This window comes from Leptonychotes weddellii, chromosome 4 (assembly GCF_054177405.1).
Source record: "Leptonychotes weddellii isolate Sample4059 chromosome 4, ASM5417740v2, whole genome shotgun sequence".
NCBI classification, from domain to species: domain Eukaryota; kingdom Metazoa; phylum Chordata; class Mammalia; order Carnivora; family Phocidae; genus Leptonychotes; species Leptonychotes weddellii.
In genome coordinates, this window is record NC_138372.1 from 80337137 (window position 1) to 80345072 (window position 7936).

Here is a 7936-nt window from a genome sequence, read left to right on the forward strand (position 1 = left end):
GATTGCAATCCTGCTGAACTCAACTGCAATTCTTGTGTCAGTCCTGTCCTGTAGTGCAAATCAATCATCAGGTACCCTTTGAGCTCTCGTGGACATTTAAGATTCCAAAGCCTGAGTCTCACATACATTTACAGAAGAAGCAGAGAGCAGCCACTCTCCAGTCCCGTACTCAATCCCAGCATGATATGCAATAATGACCTGTCAGGAAAGGAGGCTGTGTATCCTCACACTGTGAAATACCCTGAGGGACTCTCTTTATGGATTTGAAAAAAGATTCAGCAGGGCTCTAGCCAAGAACTCATACACACAATTTCAAAAGTGCATCACAATCTTTTTAAAAATTTTCAGGGGTATCATTACCTTGGTGTATTTTCATGTGTCTTTTTTAAAAAAATTACAAAAATGAAAAGAATGGCCTGAAACAGTCTCCTGACTACAAAGAATAGTCACTTTTTTTTTTAAGTTTTATCATTTCTTTTTTTACTTTAGCAGGGCGCTCTTTGCCTTGTAAGCATTCATTGATTTAGTTTCATTTTTGTCCATTCATGATGTGATAGATATTGAATGGTTAATATGTATGAATTAGTCATTGTGCAGAATTTGTTCTACTTAATTCAAAGGCTGAAATTATCCACATTTTGTCTTCATCTTTTCTTAGTAATGGGATGATCTTCAACACACTAAGACAATGATACTTGCATTTTTTTGTACAAAGCCCACCTAGGAAAAACCTCTATCAGGAAAATTCACGTATAAGATAAACACATGACTGTAAACTTAGAGGAGTCACAGATTCCTTGAAGCCCTGTGTTTCAGATTGGATTAGGGTGGAGGAACCCAACTCTAAGACAGTTCAGAATGCAAGATATTTGTTAGGTAGCAATACCTGTGGAAAGGAATGTGAGGATGCAAGATTGGGTAGGGGGAGAAGCTGAGCTGTGATAAAGAGCCAAAAAAGCCTTAGACAATCATAATCGTATGGGAGCAATCACAGCCAGGAGCTTGTCAGGAGTTGGGTCTTCCTGTATTGATCCGTTATTGAATGTGAGTTGCCCAAGAAACAGTGGATGTAGACCACCATGCAGTTGAGATCTCTGAAGGTGACTAAAGCCTGTTGATGACAGCCCTCCCAGCAGTGGGAGCAACAAGTTCTTCCATGATCGGGTTCTGGGTGATACATCACAGTTTCCATCACACCCAGGTTATGAGAAACCCAGCCCTAGAATCTTCAGCTTTCTCCCTTCAATTTTAGCCACTGAAGTAATTTTCTGATATCATTTCTAAAATCTAAGTCCAATTAAGAACAACAATTTAATTCATATAATTCCTGCCTTACTTATATAATAATACATGTGGTTTACTAAGTAGGTTAAGTAATTTATATTTTTAACTTATTTTGAACTTTCTGGTCTTTTAAAAATAATATTATTTTAACAATTACAATCCAGTGAATGGTTTCAAACAGATATTAAAATAACAAGAAAGTTGTTAGAATGAAGGAAAAGTTGACCTCAACACTACAAAACTTGGTGAATCCAAAAGGGCATCTCTTTCACCCTGGTTCCATTAATGCAGTCAAATGACTGACTGGCATGGCACAAAAACAGGAATAAATAGAAATAAAACATACGGCATTATTACCCTCCTCATTATAAAAAAATAACTGAAATAAAACAAGATGAAGGATAATAACATTTTTTTCACTGAAAAAAGTTATTGAAGTAATGAAAGTAATCTGTTCATTGTTAGAGATTTTTACCTTTTATCAATTTAGGTTGTTATTGAAATATTTTTATGCCTAAATCTAATTATGCAAAGAGGAGAGTACTATTTTCAGTATGCCATATTTAATTCTCTAAAAGGTCTTTGTGCAGTAAGGCCCTGAAGGGATGAATGATAGCCTGGCAGATTTTCAATAAATAATGACAATTTATCAGTAAAGAGGTTTATTTTCAAGAGATGAATAGCTAGATACATCTGTAACATTAATTTCCAAATCCCCGAGACAAAATAGCATTGCTAGAAATCATAAAATTTGGAGGACAAACTAGTTTGCGTGAGAGGCAGAGGGTATGGGAGAAGAGCAAAGATACATTTTATTTTTATTTTTTTAAAGATTTATTTATTTATTTATTTATTTATTTGAGAGAGAGAATGAGATAGAGCATGAGAGGGGGGAGGATCAGAGGGAGAAGCAGACTCCCTGCCGAGCAGGGAGCCCAATGCGGGATTCGATCCAGGGACTCCAGGATCATGACCTGAGCCGAAGGCAGTCACTTAACCGACTGAACCACCCAGGCGCCCTACATTTTATTTTAGACATGTAGTGCTTTGTAGTGCTGTGGCACATCCAAGGAGATATGTATTAAGCAGGTTGCTAGAAATACATGTCTGGAGCTCAGGGAGAAAAGATCAGGCCCACTTGAGCAGGGGTGTCTGCTGCCTTAGGTTAGGCTCTCTTAGGTTAGGAAATGTATCTGGCATGTTTCAGAAAGAGGGGTCAAGGAGGCTGAGCCACCACTCTGGTGAAAAAATTATGTATAGAATTATGTTCCATCACTAGCTGTTTGACCTTGAGTAAATCTCTCTGAACCTCAACTTTCCCTGTTATTAAAAATGAAAAAAATCAAAACCTATTAATGTTCTCTTAAAGAATGATTTGGATCAAACATGGCATAATTGTGAAAACATTTCATAAACTTAAAGGTGCTATTCAAATACATATTATCATTAATAAAGAGTGTGCATGGTAGTATATATTGAAATATTTAGGCTTGAAAGAGAAGTAAATTATTCACTTACTTAATGAACATCTGTTGTGTAAGGCACTAAATTAGTTCTGGAGAGAGGAAAATAAATAAGGTTTCTTTTCTATCATGATTCACTAGTCCTATCAAAAAAAATAATACATGGGTATATGGCAGGTATAAGAAGATAGAAGAGTAAGCAAAGGATGTTTTAAGTGAATGAATGAATGAATGAAGCACAGAAGAGAAACCTCTAATCCAAACTCGAAATTTCCAAAAAAAGCCTTCTTGAAGGGATCTGTCTTAAAGAAAAATAAGTAGTTCTTCAGATAAAGAAGGAGCAATGGAAACTCAGAAATCCCAAACCCAAGCAATGTCAAGAGAAAATGCTGAACAGAAAATGCTTGAGAGGTATTGGCAAGAGACAAGGCTAGAGGTAGAGAGGAGGGGAAGATGGTGGTCAGATGACCTATGCCAAGCTAAGCTGCTTGAATTATTATGACGACATAGTGGTTATAAGGGAGGAGGTAGGTTGATCAGATTTACCTTTTAAGTGGAGCCCTCTGGCAGTGGTGTGGAAGTTTGATTTGAAGAAAAGGAAATTGGAATCAGGGAGACAAGTCCGGAATTTATAGCAACAGACCAGCAATAGATAATGGGTGCTTGAATTAACTAAAAAATTAATTTGAATTTAAAATATTGGTCACTGATTGAAGGGTGGAAAGTGAAAAAGAGGGAGGAAAGAAAACTGTCCTCCTGGTATCTGAATGGATGGTTGTACTAACTGCTGAGATGGAAAATGGTGAGGAAGAACAAGTTTAAGGGAAAAGAAAATTTTTGTTTGGATATTTTGAGTTAAGAAGTGACTTTATGATGTTTAGGCAGACATGATAGTAAGAAGCTGGATACATGAGTCTCAAGCCCAGCAAACAGAACCTCTTCTAAGAGAGTTTTAGGCTAGAGATCTAGATTTGAGAAGCATCAGTAGAAAAAAGATGAGACAGATGATAGAAAGAAAGAGATGATAGACTTTTTAAAAAGACTTTATTTATTTAACAGAGAGAGAGAGAGAAAGCACAAGCTGGCAGAGCAGCAAGCAGAGGCAGAGGGAGAAGCAGGCTCCCTGCTGAGCAGGGAGCCCGATGCGGGACTCGATCCCAGGACCCCAGGATCATAACCTGAGCCGAAGGCAGACACTTAACCGACTGAGCCACCCAGGTGCCCCTAGATGATCCATAGTGCCTAGAATAGTGCGTGGTACTTAATAGTATCCAGGGAATATTTATTGATTAAATATGAGAAAACTTAAAGTTGTGAAAATAGATCTGCATACTCAGAGAAAGACATTAAAAATGAGCATGACAGTGTGGGTTGACGTGGAAGAAAATCAGTATTTAAGGTATCGGCAAAGGACACTCAGAGGATAAAGAATAGGAATATAGAGAAGTTATGAAAAGAATCGATCAATGGGAGATATTACGAAAATCAAGAATGAATAAAATTAAGGGAAAAAAATAAACAGTTCAACTCCTCTGTTGCTCCAGTTCATATGGCATTGTGGAGGTATCAGTTGTCTGCTACAGCAGAGGTAGAACTGGAAGTAGTGGAGCGTCTAGGTGGCTCAGATGGTTAAGCATCTGCCTTCAGCTCAGGTCATGATCCCAGGGTCCTGGGATTGAGCCCCACATCTGGCTGCTTTCTCAGTGGGGAGTCTGCTTCTCCCTCTCCCTCTGCAGTTCTCCCTGCTTATGCTCTCTCTTATAAGTAAAATTTTAAAAAAAGAACTGGGAGTCGTTAATTGGCTCTTCTCTGAAATTTGATTTATTAATACGGAATCTGAAGTACATAGGCTTATGACTGTCAATGGGCACCTTCCCCATCATGTGAAGAAATCCTTCCAGAGAATGATGTTCCATACTTTGCCCTTGTAGTATTTTCCATGTAGTAGCTTATCTTTTTAAAACTTAGACTAATATTGTTCCTTCCATGCTTGAGAGTCTTTAATGGCTCCCACTGAACCTATTATCCTCTTAAAATTTGGACCCTGCCAATTTCTCCACCCTCATCTTGTTCGTTATTCCCCTTTGCTTCTTATACTAAAAATCCTTTCCTGACTTCCTCTTTCACATTTTTTCTTTCTATCTGGAATGTTCTTTCCTTCACATAGTGGTTCTTTCTCATCTTTTAAGTCAGCATAAATGTCACTTCTTAAAATAATTCTCTAAAAACAACATAATTCAAAACAGGTTCTCTTAGCACCTCACTTTCCATATTCCTTTTTGCTTTTCTTCTCTTTTTTCTTTGATTGGTTATCTATCATACACATTCTCCACAGAATTATAATCTATAGAAGGAAGGGACTATATCTCTGTGGTTACTTCATGCTCAGTGCCTACCTCAAAATGTGTAGAAGGAAAAAATAATAATGCTTGCTTAACTGTGTTGGTAAGTAATTCATTTATCTCTATAGATGTAGCTTGAGGGTACACAGCAAAGAAGAGATTTTTTAAATACACCATTTAACCACCTGATAAAACTGATACTCTACTTTGGAAAGAATGAGGTTGTGAGCATTTTTAAAAGTAATTGACTGGAAAGCAGAATTCACTACAGTGATATTTGAGATACAAAAAACAAAACAAAACTAAATCAAGGTTATTTTTTGTAAAACACAGAATTGTGTGATTGAAATGCAGTATGTCTTGCTAATTCATCTGAGCCTCTCTTTTTAGCAGCCTCCTAGGCTCATGATAGAATGTGAAACCAGAAATTCTCACACTCATTGAATACGTACAATTACGTGATAATGGAACTTCATAAACTTAATAGGTCTTTACTATTTTACTTTTTTTTTTTTTTTTTCCAGCCTCCAAACAGTTTATTTATCCCAACTTGGAGGTGGAGGTCGGTGGGGGTGGGGGTGGGGCGGGGTGTGAAGCGGGCACAATATTGCGGGTGGCAGGGCCTGGTGCAGGCGTGGCCCTCACGCGAAGGTGGAGCCGTTCCAGCCCACGTTGGCCGCGTTCCTGTCGTAGTAGTTGATGTAGATCCTATCCGGGCTGACGTGCAGGCGCTCGGCCAGCAGGCCGCACAGCAGCTTGCTGTAGGAGCGGTTCTGCGCGCCTCCGATCTTGCCGATGCTGTGCAGACTGCAGAGCGCGCACGCCTCACTTGAGCCGCCGAAGGCCATGAGCTGGTCTGGGACCACGTGCACCGCGATGTACTGGGCCGGCTTGCCGGTGGCCTGCGCCCGCTGCTGAGTGAGCTCGGAGAGGAGCCCGTCCGGCACAGAGGCGCTGGGGACGTTGGTGTTCACCACGAACATCGGCATGCTGGCGGAGAAACGGCGGGGACTGGTGCACAGGAACTAACGGACGCGCGTCCGGCAGCAGCCCTTTACTATTTTACTTTGGCTCTTTCCTCTCACTAAAGTAACCCTCCTCCCACAGCAATTTGTCCCTCTTAATAACTCCACAAATTCCAATTCAGCAAATCTCTAGTGGGTATGCATTATGGGCTAGAATATTGTGGTGTTGAAAACAGAATACACATTAGAAGTAGTATTGGTGTTCAAGGTGTTTATCCTCTATTTCAGGGGTATTACAAGAAAAAGGTGAACCATTAAGGGCTAGCTTATATGATATAAATTAACAGAATAAAGGTGGGCTGCAACAGCCAAGGAGGCAGCATCTTCAAAAAGATGGCTAGGATTGGGTAAATGAGAGAAAATGGAAGATGAATGACACTCTGTTACAAAAGAATATTTAGAAGGCTCCGAAGGAAGATTGCCCCTTGAACATACGTGCAAAGTGGGGCTGTTGATCGTAATAGAGTAGAGATATGTCCACCAGCTGTAAAACAAAATTAAAATGGAGTCTTTGCTTCAGGTGGGAAAACATCCATGTGAATGAATAAATGATGGTAGTCATAGATTTTCTGTTTGAGTAAATGATGGATGAATTACTCAATAAGCAGCCTGTCTATAGAAAAAGTCTGGTTTCTTATCACATATCCTCCTTAGCGAGATGCAAGCATTTGCACAGAAATGATTTGATTTGAGAAAGGGCAAAAAAGGGAGAAGCAACAGAGAGAGATGATGGAGCTGGCAAAAGACCGCAGAGGAAAATATCCTATGGATTTGTTTAATAACACTCTATTCTACTTACAGTATAGAGTGCCTTTGGTAATTTAACTCATGTGGCCACCTCACATCCATGTCATTTTAGATAAGGAGGAGAAAATATGATTTTAAAAGGGAAGAAATGACTACTTCGTATCTATAAACCATTCATCCCATGAAGCTTTAATAGAAAAGTTACATACGTTGTCATTTGAAAACAGGTAGCTGTACTCTTTTAAAGAAACTTAAAGTTGACCCTGCAAGTAGAAATTTCTCTTATGTAGAATCTGAGTGGGTTTTTTTTTTTTTTTTTGGTGTGTGTGTTTCATTTCTTATTATTTGTAATGTTTTGATGTTTTCAATAAAAAAACATTTTAAAGGACATCTATTTTTTTTTTCTGTCCAGTGTATCTAATTGGAGGGAAAACTATGTGGTTTTATACAATTACATCTTAAGTGGGAAATTACTTTGGGCCTTTCTTCCTTTTCCTTTTTATCCTCAAATAATTTGCTATTGTGTATCTGAGAAAATATTACCTAAGAGTTTTAATAAATGTTTTTAAAAAACACTCAGGTAAAATTAGAAGTTGTGAGATAAAATTAATTGTGTTCTTACTGTAGGATCTTTGATTGTAAAAAAATATATTAGTATGCACTGTGAATCTTCAGGAAGTAGTATATTATCAAAATATTTTTCAAATTTCTAGATTTCAGGACTTTTTTTGAGAAGATTCTTAAAAACCTAGTGTTTTGCAAAATGTAAAACTGAATCTATTACATTAAGAAACAGCACATCTAAATGGTTTGAATTACAGGAGTAATCTCTGCTATATGAAACCTCCAGACAGAAAAATCCCAAATGGAAATACTTTTTAAAGGGATTTAATACAGAGCTCTTCTTTTTATAAACCCTAGATTATTTTTAAAAACTTTCAGATGGATAGTATATAAGAATGATTAAGAACCAGACTTTGGAGTCAGATGCATCTGAATTCCAAGTTCATGACTAACTAAAGGTATGACTTTGTTCTCCAAGAATTTATTACTATGGAGGACTGGTTGTTATATG

The 7936-nt window shown here is 38.0% G+C and overlaps 1 pseudogene; it reads right to left on the reverse strand.

Annotated features, from left to right (window-relative positions):
• Positions 1-5699: 5699 nt before the first annotated feature.
• On the reverse strand, positions 5700-6136 carry LOC102738144 (macrophage migration inhibitory factor pseudogene; annotated as a pseudogene).
• Positions 6137-7936: the final 1800 nt, after the last annotated feature.